We start from the raw sequence: 14,030 nt of genomic DNA on the forward strand, positions 1-14,030 counted from the left end.
AGTTTCACAAAAAAAGAAATAAATGAAAGCAAGCTAACAAAAATATGGGAATATAGATTTGAAATAAATTTTCCAAGAATAATAAAATCCCAATTTCCACCGAAGTTGTGGACTATGGGACTAAAAGACTCAAGCAATAAAATGTCTGAAAGTTTAGACTTAAATGAAGTAATCAGGCTTTTGGTTATATGAGTGTTCATTTCACGAAAATTTACCATCTACACTGTTATGTTACATGTGTGTTGCTATTTCTATATCAATAAAAAGTGGAGGAAAAAAGAATGTAGCTAAAGCGATGCTTAGAGTATACTTAAATTAGAAAAGACAAGACTGAAAAATGACCTAAAAAGAAAAAGAAACAAACATTAAAACACCTACAAATTAGAAAAGGAACAGTGAAGTCCCTCAAATTATAAGGAGTGAGTCAATGAACAAAAAGCAGTAAATAAAATAAAAAACAAAGATTTCAAAGCTATGATCAACATAGACAAAAGCTGATGCTTTGAAAATCAGTAATATGAAACATATTCTCATCATAATATAATAAGAAAATGTATAAACTGTATTAGGAACTAGAGAGAACATCACTGTATAGTCTGCAGAGATTAACATTATATAACAGGAGCACTGTATGTCACTTACAGGTCCATTTCTATTGACTAGTCTTTATCCTAGGTAAGGAAACACATTGTTCTGCTCTGTAATGTCCAGTACTCTTGTGGGATAATAGAGATTGCAATTGCTGTACTGTGAAATATTTAGATATTCTTTTATTCATTTGAAACATTTTGGGTTTTCTGCTTTGAGGAGGAGGAAAAAAGTTAAGTTTTACCCACTTTTCTTTGCATTTTTGGAGACTGAGTCTGACTCAGCAATCACTTCTGGAACAGATGAATCCCATTTCCAAAGCATTATTCAAACTGGGGTCTCAACTAAATGACATGGATGAGGATGTGTCACTCGGACTAGTCAAGGCCCTAATCTTTCTTTACTCTGTATGAGCTCACAGAATTGTCCATTATAAAAATCATTGCCCATGCTATTTCCTGACATCTGCAGGTTTACACTCCACATCCATGACCTGGAAAGGAACTCCTACATATTTCTGACACGTGTTGCTTTCAAAGTTCCGTCTAGAACTCTGACCCATAATATTCAACTCTCAGTTTCCCCAAACTCCAATCTCCATCACCCACATTCAGTCAGGTGGCCGGCTCTATTTGAGTTTCCCCTCTCTATACCACAGTCAGGAAATTGCCTCTGGAAAGACAGCTAAGGAGACTGACTGCAGGGCATACTTTGCTTGTTCCCCTTATCTTAGGTCTCAGGAACCACAATTCTATGCTGTGTGCATATGCACACACACGTACTCACACATAGTCAATATATTCTATATAATGTATTATTGTCAGCTCTTTACAGTGAACAAACACTAGTCCCAATTACAACATCGTGGTCAGAAGAGGAAGTCTTTAACTCTATTGGTAATGTAGTTGCTTAATCTTAAGAGTGAAACAGAGATATCTATAATTTTATTACATCACTCTTGATAATAAAATATCATATGCTTCAAGGAGTAATATTCTTATTCATGTACCCTTGACCCTGGCTGACTGGTCCTGCACAGCCTGTCTGGACAGTGTCCCTGTGACTAAACAAGAGTCTGCATTTTCTCATGCAGCTGTGGCCAGCTTGGTAACCCACTCAGATTTGTTTTTCTCTCGCCTACTATTTATCCCTGCTTCCGTTTCTTCCTCACTCTTACTCTCCTAACACTGTACCCCATTTTAAACTGTGCCTCACTCTTTTGGGGGGACCCTGTGATAAGCCAATCCATTACCCTGTTTCTGTCCCATCAATTCCTCCATATATCAGTTATTTGTGATTCACTGAAATACTCTATGCTTTGCTAAAACAGTTTTAAATGTCCAATGAAGGCTCAGAATAACCCCGTCCTAAGAACTCATGAGCAGCTTATTAAGAATAATACTTGACATGTGCATTCCCATTGTCCATCCTGTTCTAAACTGAGATAAAGGGGTCTAAACCCAGATCAAGCAGAAACTAGGAGAGCAGCCTCGATGGAGAGCGTGGAAGCCAAATGCAGATATAAAGCTGTTGTGTGAGTAAAGCAAGAACCATCTGGGATAAACTTCGAAAATCGTGAAGTGATCCTGGAATGTTTATGCAATTAAAAATCTTCCCCACACTCACATTGACAGGTATTGACTATACTGAGCATGGTAAGCAGAATTCTGCGATGACCCCCAACAACACTCGCCTTGTATAACTGTCTCTCCTTACCTTGCAAATGGGTGGAATTTTCAGCTCTGATGAGATTCTGTGATTATGTTACACTGCATGGCAAGAGGGTTTTTCAGATAGAATCAAAGAGCCATATCAAATGACTGTAAATGGGGAGATCATCCAAGTGGGACTGACTCAACTGCACTGGCACTTTAATTTTTGGTCTAGAGGTCAAAGTCAAGAAACTCAGAATTGCCAAGGAAAAGGATCTGGCCTATAATAGAAATTCTCCAGTGCTGGATAAGGCCCATCTTGGTCAAATCCTCCTTCAAAAAATCTAACATTTTACCTTACTACTGAGGTCTATAAAAGGATACTTCCAAAATACAGTGATTGTCAGCAGTTTTCTATTAGTTTCAACAAAATAACAAAATAACAATCATCAATATTCATAATGAAGAGCTTACCAGCATGAGAAATTGATAAATGCTTTCTGAATTAAAAATCCAATTTTTTTTTTTTTTGCCTTTTTTGAGACAGGGTCCTGCTATGCAGTTCAGTATGGCCTAGAGCTCACTTTGTAGCTCATGTTGGTCTTGAACTCAGAACAGTCCTCCTGACTCAGCCTCCTGAGTGCTAGGATTACAGGCATGTGCCACCACATCCAGCCAAAAATCCAATTATTTAATTGTACTTAAATATATTTTATTTCATTTCTTCTATACATTGAAACTTTTATACTTGCATGAATAAACACAGCACCTCCTTCCTCAGCCTTATCATGTAATATAAGAATGTAGTTTTTTCTGGTCTAGCTCTTACGATGAATTTATGAGTCATTTAGATATACAAGACTTTGAAGTAACATCTTTTCACCTTTTTTGTTTTTAAAGAATTTAAAAGTTATATACTTTGAATACTCTAGCTAAATAAGTACAAAATGAATATGGGCAACCCATGTCACATGATCTTAAACCAACAGCAGACACAAAAAATTAGGAATGACATGTGCAACATTTTTATTTGCACAGTTTTATACCTTTTGCAGGATCATTTGCTGTGTTACACAGTGAATATATAGAATAACATACTAGGATTTCTAATTGTTTCATATCAATCTTTTTCTCAATTTTGAAAATTCCATCTAAAAATTCTACATAAACCAAATACTCCTACAAGGAAAGAACAATTTTTGAAGAATCCCTTAAAAAAAAGAGGAAGGTTGCACACCAATGAAGAGTTTTCATGTTCTTCATGGAGATTATCACAATTAATAACAGGAAAGAGATGTAGAATAAACTATACTGATGAGATTTAATAACAGTACTATGTATTCTGTGACTAAATGATTATTTTGTGAACTGAAGAGTGAAGTTTAAAAGATTTAATAATTTAAAAAGCAAGAAATCTCTCTGGAGATAACTAAATTATTAGCTAAGTCAAGTTTCATATATGTAAGCAATAAAACTCTGCTAAAAGAGGCAATAGAAGGGACTGGGATTTAGCTCAGCGGCAAAGTGCCTTCCTGGCAAGTGCAAGGTCATGAGTTCGATTCCTGTTACCAGAAGTAAAACACAACAAACAAACAAACAAACAAAAAGAGGCAACAGTAACTTAAATTCAAATTCTGTTGCCTTAAGATAAAGAGAGAACCCAGGTCTAAATGATAGGAGGCAAAATAGGCTAGAATTGGCAATGAGAGATAAAAGAAAAAAGTGATATCATAATGAGTTAAAATACTTTATCAAGTATAACTCAACAATATATTAACAATAACTTGAAATGATATCATTTTGTGCAAATTAATTTCCCAATTTAATGTTTGCCTTTTAATTTTATTAGTGGTTGTTTTGATATGAAAAGATTTTAATGTTGACAACACTTCTAAAATCTATTACAATTTCCTTAAAAATGAAAGTTTGACTTCATAATTACAAAGGAAAAATGGGTACGTCTGTCATAACTATAATATGGAAAACTTGTTTTATTTCCACAAGCACACTGTTGTTCTCTTTGGTTTGATTTGGTTTTGCTTTGCTTTTTTCTTTAAAGCAGGGTCACACTACGCAGCCCAGCCTGGCCTCAAACACATAGCAGTCCTCCTGCCTCAGCCTCCCAAGTGCTGGGATTACAGGCGTGGGCCACCACACCTAGCTCCACAAGCACACTGTTATCTCTGCATTCCTCAATAAATTTGTACACAATATATTACAAAATCCTTCTATGGATTATTATGTATATATACAGATACATGTACTTACAAAGATTATCTTAATATGGAGGCATGCATATACATTCTTAACGGCAATATGTCCCCCAGGAGATATTCTCAGGTATTGCTAAGGCAGTGATGGCAAACCTTTCAGAGCTTTCAATGATAACAAATAGCCTGCTGTGGCACACATGCCACAGGTTTGCTACTGGCTTAGGATATAAAATGCAGTTAATTCTCAAATAAATTATGAAAGAAGGAATACATATCTAGAGGAAAAAACAGAAGCAAAGAACACAAAATAAAACAGAAAAATAGTATCTTAAAGTAAATAAAAACTAGAGAGACAAAAAAGTTACTTTTCTAGTGAAAAGGGTACTCTACACAGAAAGAAAAATGCCTAAGATTTTGGAATGGAAAATTAGGAAGTGGTTTGTTTAGTAACATAAGCTAATTCTTAACAAAACTCTACTACATTTCCTAGAATACTTTGATAATACATAGAAAATGAAGAGGAAATTATTTCCCAAGTGTGATGTATCGAGGAAATAGATCAGTGAAACAAAAAGAGTAATATCATCACAGCATACAAACAGAAAATTCACATATAGATGGGAGAAATCACAGTTTACATTGCATTCATGTTTAAAATCAAACATCACTTTTTCACATTTTGAAGATTTCCCCCCTAAATATGGAAAGAAAAATAAGCCAGAGCTTTAATATAATATTTTTTCCAACCTGGAACAGCTGCAAAAAACAAATCTTGCTGGAGATAAGCTTGGTTATAAATATCAACATTCCCTTCAAATAAGGGAGTCCAGTTCTCATACCATCTGCCTCTTTCTAAAAGGGAAAAAATATGAAAATCATAAACCAGGACATCCCTTTCAAATAAAGAATTTAAAAATGAATGTAGCAAAACATCTATGAATTATTCTGAGCCCCTGCCTTTAAATTTGCCCTGGTTAGCTCAGATAAGAAAATGAGATTTTGTGAAAGTAAACAACTCTTATATCATGAATAAACTGCCTAAAGCAATTAATAAGAGAAAAATGTTGTTTTCCAACTTTTCTACATAATTGGCCATAATCACGATCTGATTTGACATATTTTTCTTTAATGTGCCATACTACCTACTGTTCATTTTAAAATTACATGTGTCACTTTCATCACCTTTACTTTTTCCAAAACTCTTTTATAGCCCGCCCCAATACGTCCATGTTATCTCTTCTGACACACACACAAAGATCAATTATCAAAAGAACTAAACTTTTAATACAGATTCTATCCTCTGCAAAAATCCTGTTGATACTTTTCTCAATACAGTGCATATTTTATACTCACAGTAGGATTTTATCTTAAAACCTTTCTTCTTTCATGTTTAATTATTTTTCATTCTTTGTTAATGACCTTGCGATTGAACATTTTAATTTTTAACTGTACCACACCACTACTATTTCAATAATGAAGTCCATAAACCATATTCATTATTTACCTCTTTAAAGCTCTCATAAGAAAGAATTAATTCAAGATGGCCTATCAAACAGAGGGTTTAGAATGATGTATTAGACGTACTTACAGAAAAGACCATCAGGATAGTACTACTGAGATTGCGAGAGGGAAAGTAGAAGAAACACAAGACAGAGAAAAATGACATTGTCTATTTTAATAATATATGTAAATGTTTAGCCAGTTCTCTGAATTACAATAGTAGAATTCTGGAAAGCTCCTGAAACAAAGCACCCAGGGAGCCCTGACATAATTCACTCTTATTTCTGTGTTCATTCTCTCCTTGCCTTTTCTTATACACACATAAAGACACACCCATATGCTGCAAACCAAAAAAAAATTAATCTGTAATCGTGAGGTTCTGTCGTTACTTTAAGGTGCTAAGACTGCACTTAAATAGGCCCTTCATTGAAATGCTATATCATAAGACCTTTTTCAAATTCTCTTTCATTGTTTTAGCCATGCACAACCTATGTCTGTACTTATAGAAAACAAAGTTCCTTTACAAATGGCAAATGATATTTAATTGCTTCTTTGGAATGCTGCATCTTGAGGGAGAAGGAAAGAGTTCTCCATAATAATGGTCAACATTATTTAATTTCAAATTAATTATTTAAAGTAAGTAACATTTACAGCACTTAATATTTTATACTTTTCATGATTCAATGCAGACACTACAAAATAATGTGAACAATTAGATTATCAGTGTAACAGCACAAAAGTTACCCTGCACTTTACCTAGATATGTATAGCTTTATTAAGTACAGCTTTAAAAATATTAAAATGATTGTCCCATATTAAATATAGACTAATGTTCATTTTCTAACTTCTTCCTACCAAACTGTAGTACCAAGAAAGCAGAGATCTTTCCTTTGTATACTGAGGAATTTCAATAAGGGTAATGTCTGGCACATAATAGTTACTCCATAATTTTTATCAAACATTCTCCAAAAGATAATTACCAGAATTTAAATTTGACATTCACATTTGATATTCAATTATTATAAACTTTACTTAGAATGCACTAAATTTTAAAATATTACTATGAGCTATCTGTAATAAGAATATGAGTTTGAATATGAGTAATAATGCATCCCTTCCTTAACTTGGTTCTAGTTCTGTTGATTTTTAGCTGCTGAACATAGTAAACAGATTTTCCGTTTTAAAAATGGGTACTGTAGGAACACTTATTTCATATTGCTATGTTGTTATGATTGGATAAAATAGATAAATCACATAAAGTAGATCAAACAGTGCTTCTGCCATAGTAAGACTTCAATAAATGTTACTAACATTACTACATAATGAAGGTTTAGAAAATTACTACTTAGACCAAACAATAAAAAAACCCAAACCTTTACTTTAGCCTCATGTTCATTAAAAATCAATGGGCTCCATTATTTGTAACATTATTAGGATATAAGAACGGTCTCAGAGTATAGTAAGCCAGTAAAAATTTAATTACATGTAAGTATACAGTTTTGGCTATTACTGGCCTCTCCTAGCTATCTTTTATTATCAGCTAAGTGGCTTCAATAAAAGTGTTTTTGGATAACTTTCAAGATGTCAAATTATGTATACTATCTTACTGCTTATAAACACTGGAAGCTGGGATAGATAAGAATATGACTTCCAGCTTTACAGTATGTACATACACAATGGACACTCAAAAAATATCTCCACTCTAAAATTGAATGTTTCTGAACAAAAAAAGGCCTGGTAGAGTAGCTTCCATTTTTAAAGTGGCCAGTTTGACCACTCAATCTTAATCTCTAACTGTTGTGGGAGGCCTCAAACTATCTGGCTAAAAAAAGAATATTCTCAGGTAAACATTTTGTCAATTCTTTATTCCCTCTTTAGGACAATTTTTACCACTTCTATAATCACACTTTCTCTAACATATTTACTACATGCATTGTGATGTCAATATAGTTTCTTCAACTGGACCAGCAGTGTATCTTTAAATAAAAATGGCTCTGCCACAGAAGCCTAAAACCTTTAATTTGCAATGAAAAATACAGTATCCCAATGTTTAAAACAATCTTGGACCTAACACATAATGGTGAATAAGAAACACAGTTTTAGAATACCTTGTAAATTACAGTATCTCCCCAAAAATATCATCCTATGAGCTTTAAGAAAAGTATCATACATATTCTAATAACTTCTCTATTTTCTTTTTGAAAATCCAAGTTTATTACAGAGTCATCCTGCTTTACTGGACAAACCTATCACTGACTTTTTGTTCTCATTTCTGTATGCAAGGAGTTTGGAAATCACCATCCATCCTTACTGCAAGTCCAAAGTTGAACAGATTGCAAACAACTATTTGTGGATCTATGCGGAAGGTGAGGACCTGGGGAAAACTTGTGCCCCCACAAAGTGCAGCATCGCAGTTCACAAGCAGGAGACTCAAGAGCAGAAACACAGCAGGAGCCAGGATAGGGTAGGAAAACTTGAACAGCAACTGACAGTCACTGGAGGCTCAGTGCAAACAAGCCTGAGGGTTAAAAACTCTAGTGGTACCCAGTCAGGTGAGGGGGCCCCACATTTCTGTGAGTTTTATCTCAAAGACACTGTCTAGGTTCATAAAGTACATATTAGAGAAAGTCCTTCACAGGGAGAGAAGAGATGCCATTCTGAAATAAGCCAGAGCACTTTGTTCTTAAGGAGGTCTGTCCTTTGCAGAAACTACTTAACAAGAGCCTAACTGGCCTGAGGGAAGGGAAATGCCTAGTCCCAGTCAGTTCCAGGCTTCTGAAAGTGAGAAAGGAAATACCCAGTTTCAAACCACTGTAGTCATCCCGTCCCACCTAAAAGGAAGAAAAAAAAAACTGAGAAACACTTTTGAAGCTCACAATCCAGAAAAAGCTCACAAAAAGGCTGAGAGCTAGTAGTGGAACTACAGAACATTTCCATTCCCCTTGATCGTCCATTACAAGAGTCTCCTCTTACCTGTAGTTTCACTTTTTTGCATCAACCACCTTCTGAAAATACCACATGAAAAATGCTACAAATAAGAAACTCATATGTTTTAAATCACCCATCATTCTGTGTAGTGTAGTGACATGTCACATCATCCCATTTTGCCCTGCCTGTGACATAAATTGCCCCTTTGTCCAGTGTATCTACACTGTATATATACTACCTGCCTATTAGTCCCTACTAATGGTATGAGATGGATTCGAGGGAAACGACACTGAAATTAGTCAAGTGAGTTATGTTACTAATTTACTAATGCAGGTGTAAATGCCCCCACTGAAGAAATTTACAGGGAGACAGAAAGGCTGAGAATAAAACCTAGAAAGGCAGGGAAATTGTACATGGAGACAATCTCATAAGCACAAGTGAAACTTTGTCAGGAGGCAGGGTACTCCTTGCCCTGAGGGAAGTACTAATGTAGACTGCCCCTGTCTGAGGATGTGCGTGTAAACTTGTGTGTGTTGGTGAGAAAGTGAATTAAAGCAAGCTTGCAAAGTGAGTGATCCTTACTTGATAATTTAAATTTCTGTTGTGATTTGGAAATAGGCCCATGTACCCAGACTATAGTGGAGGTAGATGTGAGATCTGAGGGAAGAGCAGCAAGCTGGAATGGCTCGGGCAACTAGGAGATACACAGGACTGCTACGCAATGTTAGGCACTCAAACAAATAAAACCAATAACACATTTTACTGCAAAACTGCTTTGCAAAACTCCATGGTGTTTTAAATTGGTTGGAATTTGGCAATGACTTGAAAGTATACATTTTAGAAAATTTTTGTATATGCTGTTTCCTTTAGAAGATTTATGAGATATAATCTACTTCCTAGATATGAATTTTGATTAATATAATAAAATCTCAATCATTTCATAATACAGGAATTTTTTCTGAAACTGCTTAATTATCCAGTAGTGTTAGTTCACTTTTATAATCTTTTTTTTAACTTTTAGAGCTGTATTACTTTTAGAGAAAAATGAAGAGTATGGCATAGAAATTCCCCATACACCTCCTGCCCCAATGCATAGCTTTGCCTTATCGACATCCCCCTCACCAGAGTAGCACAGTTGTTACAGCTGACAAACTTACATGGGTGCTTCATCATTCAAAACCAATGGCTTACTTTAGGGTGTGCTGTTGGTGTCATATCTTTGATGATTTGGAAAAAACGTCTAATGTCTGTAACTACCAATACAGTATCACACAGAAAATTTCACTGCTCTGGAAGTCTTCTGTGTTCTGCCTGTTTATCTTTCCTCTGCTTCCCAACCTCCAGCTCTCACCATGTCCATAGTTTTTCTTTCTTCAGAATCCTATAGTTGGAATTATATAATGTATAGCCTTTTCATATTGGTTTGTTTCAACTAGTAATATATATTTCAGTTTCTTCCATTTTTTTTTATAGCTTTTACAGTTAACTACATTCCACTGTGTGGACACACCACAGTTTATACGTCCATTTACCTCTTCAAAGATATCTTGATTTCTTCTATGTTTGAGTAATTATGAGATAGATAGATAGATAAAATTAACTAAGTAGTATTAATGTATCAAAGTATAATAATATGCCACATATCAAGAAAGATTAAGTATCTCATGTAGCCCCAAATCTTAGTAGACAGTAGTACAAAATGATTTCAAAAATAAATCACATAAAGCCTTATAGCTCTATGAATCTTGCTTCATCCAGTTGGATTTTCCCAAATACTACAAAATAAATACAAGTAAAAGCATTTCCTCGTGGTAATATTGCCTCCCATAAGAACTATGTTCAGAACCCAGGTTCACTGCCAAATAATCCAAAACAAGAAAAACAAACTGGAAGAAAACAAACCACAAATCCAAACACCTTTTACTAAATGTGAAATCAAATAAACACACCTTGCGTCGTGCCCTTGATGCTGCCAAGTCGGAACCCTGGGGAGCGGCCAAAGGGAAGATGTTCCCACGAGCAAGGCCTTTACCGAAGAAGCTGTGCGTGTGTTCCTGGCAGACTCATTTCCAGGTGCCAAAAAGATTCCTGGTTGTTTTTTCTACTGGAATTCAAAATAGAGTATTGGAAATATTAAATGGATGATCTCCAGTTCCCTCATTGTCCACAAAACAGAATTATAGTAAAAGCACTTCTAAAAGACTCTTGATTTGCTCACTTTGTTATCAAATCAATCCAAAGAAGTTTCCAAACTTGGACTGTACTTGGGAAAGCTCAGTGACAGAGCACTTACCTTGCTGAGTGATTAAATGAAGAACCTTGAAAGAGGAAGATTTACCTGGATTATCTAAATATGTCTTTAAAAAGTGGATGCCCTTTCCCAGCTATGGTCACAAGGAGATACAATTACAGAAGTATGGAGAGATGCAATGTTGCTGGCTTTGAAGGTGAAAGAAGGGTACCATAAACTAAGGAATATGAGTAGCCTCTAAAAACTGGAAAAGGCAAGGAAACTTTGTCTCCATAAGGGAATGCAGTCCCACCAGTACCTTCATTTATGTTCAGTGTGACCTAAGTCAGGTTGCTATGAACTACAGAATTAAAACAAAAACCAAACTGTGTTGTTTCAAGCCACTACATTTACGTAATATTAAAGCAAGAACATCAGACAAAATCTGCTCTATTTTTAATTTCTTTGTTATCATTTTGTTATGCCTTATCATACTACCGTTAAGTTTATGACTATGTCACTTCATTCGCTTAAAAGAATTCTCTTGTCCATAGAGATCCTGTATTCTTGACAGTGCTAGCAATGAAAGAATTCACTGAAATGTTCTGTCACTGAAAATTCTGTGTAGAATTGCATAGGTACGCCTGTGAGTCTTCTGCTGATTTCTACTGCCCTGATTTTTTGGAGATGCTTCATTCTACTCGATTTATTTTCAAATGCTAAATTTATCCAGTATACTTGAGCACTTAAAGCAACCATACAGATCACTTCAGCACTGTCCAAAGTTTTCCAAGAATGTTTTAGGTGAGACAGTGTTGAAGAAAGGAGAACAAAGAGTGGACCCCTAAGCCACTGATGGTGAGCCTTTTACAGACAAGTGCCCAAACTGCAACCCAAAATCCACTAATTTATAGCAAAGCACCAACACAGCAATTAAATCTGAATACTGAGGTTTTAGTTTAGAAAAACAACTCATATATTAGCATCTTTTGTTTTAAAAGAAAAACAAATAACACAAATGCCATAGGTTTACCACCAATGGCCTGGGAACACAGGCTAAACAAAATCAGAGAAACCGATTACAAATACCCACCCGGATATGACTTCTATCTAGATATCTGCACAAAGCCTCATGCAACATGGGTGGGGAATTTCGAAGGTAACTGGCCTAGAATGTCTGGATGCAGATTAAGGGTGTGATACTGGGACTAAGGGTATGGATAATGGGAGTCCCACCCTGGGCATGGGTGGCACCAATCAATAGGTTTGTAGCCTGGATAGAATACAAAGGGACAGAAAGAAGGCAGGTTTGCTTCTGCCTGCCATGCCATAAACTGTTTCTCCTATATGGTGCCCCTCTGTCATGCGACCCTGTCTTGGAACCAGCTGACTATGAGATGAACCGTCTACAAACTGTGAGCAAAATAAACCTCCCCTCCTTTAACTTGTGACTGTTGGGTAGTCTGCCCAGCAATGAGAAAATAACTTAGACACAGCCTAAAAAATGACATGCCCCTGCCCAGAGAGATTCAGGGCTATGCTGAATCACTATAAGAGGAATGCATTATGATGTCTAAACAGAATGTTTAAAAAATGGTAGAGAACCACAAATCTTCAACACACTCTCCATAGATAAGGAACTTGATGACTGGAAATGTTATAAAACCCATTAATGTTTAGCACTCGAGCCAAGACTAACGCTTTCTGTGCAGTATACCTCTCAGCAGTTGTACTTAGAAGATGCAACCCAAAATTAGGACCATCCCTTAGGTACCTATACAATTTATAATGCTAAACGTTACAACAACTGAGGATTTTTAATTTTCAAAGTATGCAAAAACACATGTTCTTTGGATAACATAATCTTTCTTTTGTCTTTGTTAAAACTGTAAGTTGTTTGATCTAACTGGGATGCTATTCTTGCAATCATATCACCACACAATAGTACTATAGAAAAACCAAGCTACTTTATTCTTGGGGGCCATTTTTCATAGTCAGTGCTTTAAAAGCCATGCAGCTGAGAAGCGTTCATCACTTACAGAATCACCTCTATATTCTGATTTAACAAAATAGTTTGCTAGGCATCTGAGTACAAAATATTTATCTTTCTATTGGTTTTTAGTATTTCAAAATTATGAAGTAAGAAACCATTTCTTTTTCATGGAAATATACTTACCTCACTTAAGAATACCAAAAAGACTATATTTTTAGCAGTATTTTTAAAGAACTTCGTAGAGCCAAACTGATTGAAATAAAAAATAAGGACAAAAGTGAGTGATGACTGGAGGAAATATAGCCTAGCTTCATGTCTTTACAGAGAGGAATATTCATTGGAGCAGTGCTTCTTGTTGGAGATGCCTTATGCTACTGAAGTAAAAAAAGAAAATATTTCAGTAAGGTGCCGGACCTCTACATTATGCAGTGTAGCCTCCTTAAAATTCAATGTGCCCAAAGCCAGGAATATCTGCATTAAAGGCACTGTAATAACCTAAAAACACTCCCATATATTTCATATCTCCCAGGGGTATCATCCATAAGGGACAATTAGAACACCAGTTAATAGTTCTGGCCTAAAGTCTCATTCCTTGTTCATATCTTCTCAACAGGAGCTACCTGAATTGTGGCTTATTAAATTCCCAGGTCTACATTACTCCAATGACGGAGCTGCCTTGGACCATTTACAACAGTAATTCTGGATAAGTGTATCATCTGTTCCACAAGCTGAATTTTTTTCCTAGCTGGACTAAAGTCTAGGTTGTGGCAAAGAAAGGAGTGAGGAAGTAAAAAGTAGTACAAGAGAACTCATTGTTGGTCTCCTATCTAAAGCTTATCAATAGTAATCTGCAATGAGCTTGTTAGCAACAAATCTAATGTTGTAAACTCCAAGTATCTGTTTACAACTCAAGACAGAACGGATAG

General features: G+C 35.5%; 1 protein-coding gene across 4 annotated transcripts in view; it reads right to left on the reverse strand.

Annotated features, from left to right (window-relative positions):
* Positions 1 to 14,030, reverse strand: part of Triqk (triple QxxK/R motif containing) — a 53,069-nt gene that overhangs the window by 36,376 nt on the left and 2,663 nt on the right. For 2 of the 4 annotated variants that reach the window (XM_005381782.2, XM_005381781.2), the window contains exon 2: positions 10,831 to 10,985. The exons of the other annotated variants lie outside the window; for them this stretch is intronic. The gene's annotated coding sequence lies outside the window, so the exon portion shown is untranslated. The remainder of the gene's footprint in view (positions 1 to 10,830; positions 10,986 to 14,030) is intronic. 4 annotated transcript variants of the gene reach the window in all.

The sequence above is a fragment of the Chinchilla lanigera genome, unplaced genomic scaffold, assembly GCF_000276665.1.
Source record: "Chinchilla lanigera isolate Chin_1 unplaced genomic scaffold, ChiLan1.0 scaffold00016, whole genome shotgun sequence".
NCBI lineage: Eukaryota > Metazoa > Chordata > Mammalia > Rodentia > Chinchillidae > Chinchilla > Chinchilla lanigera.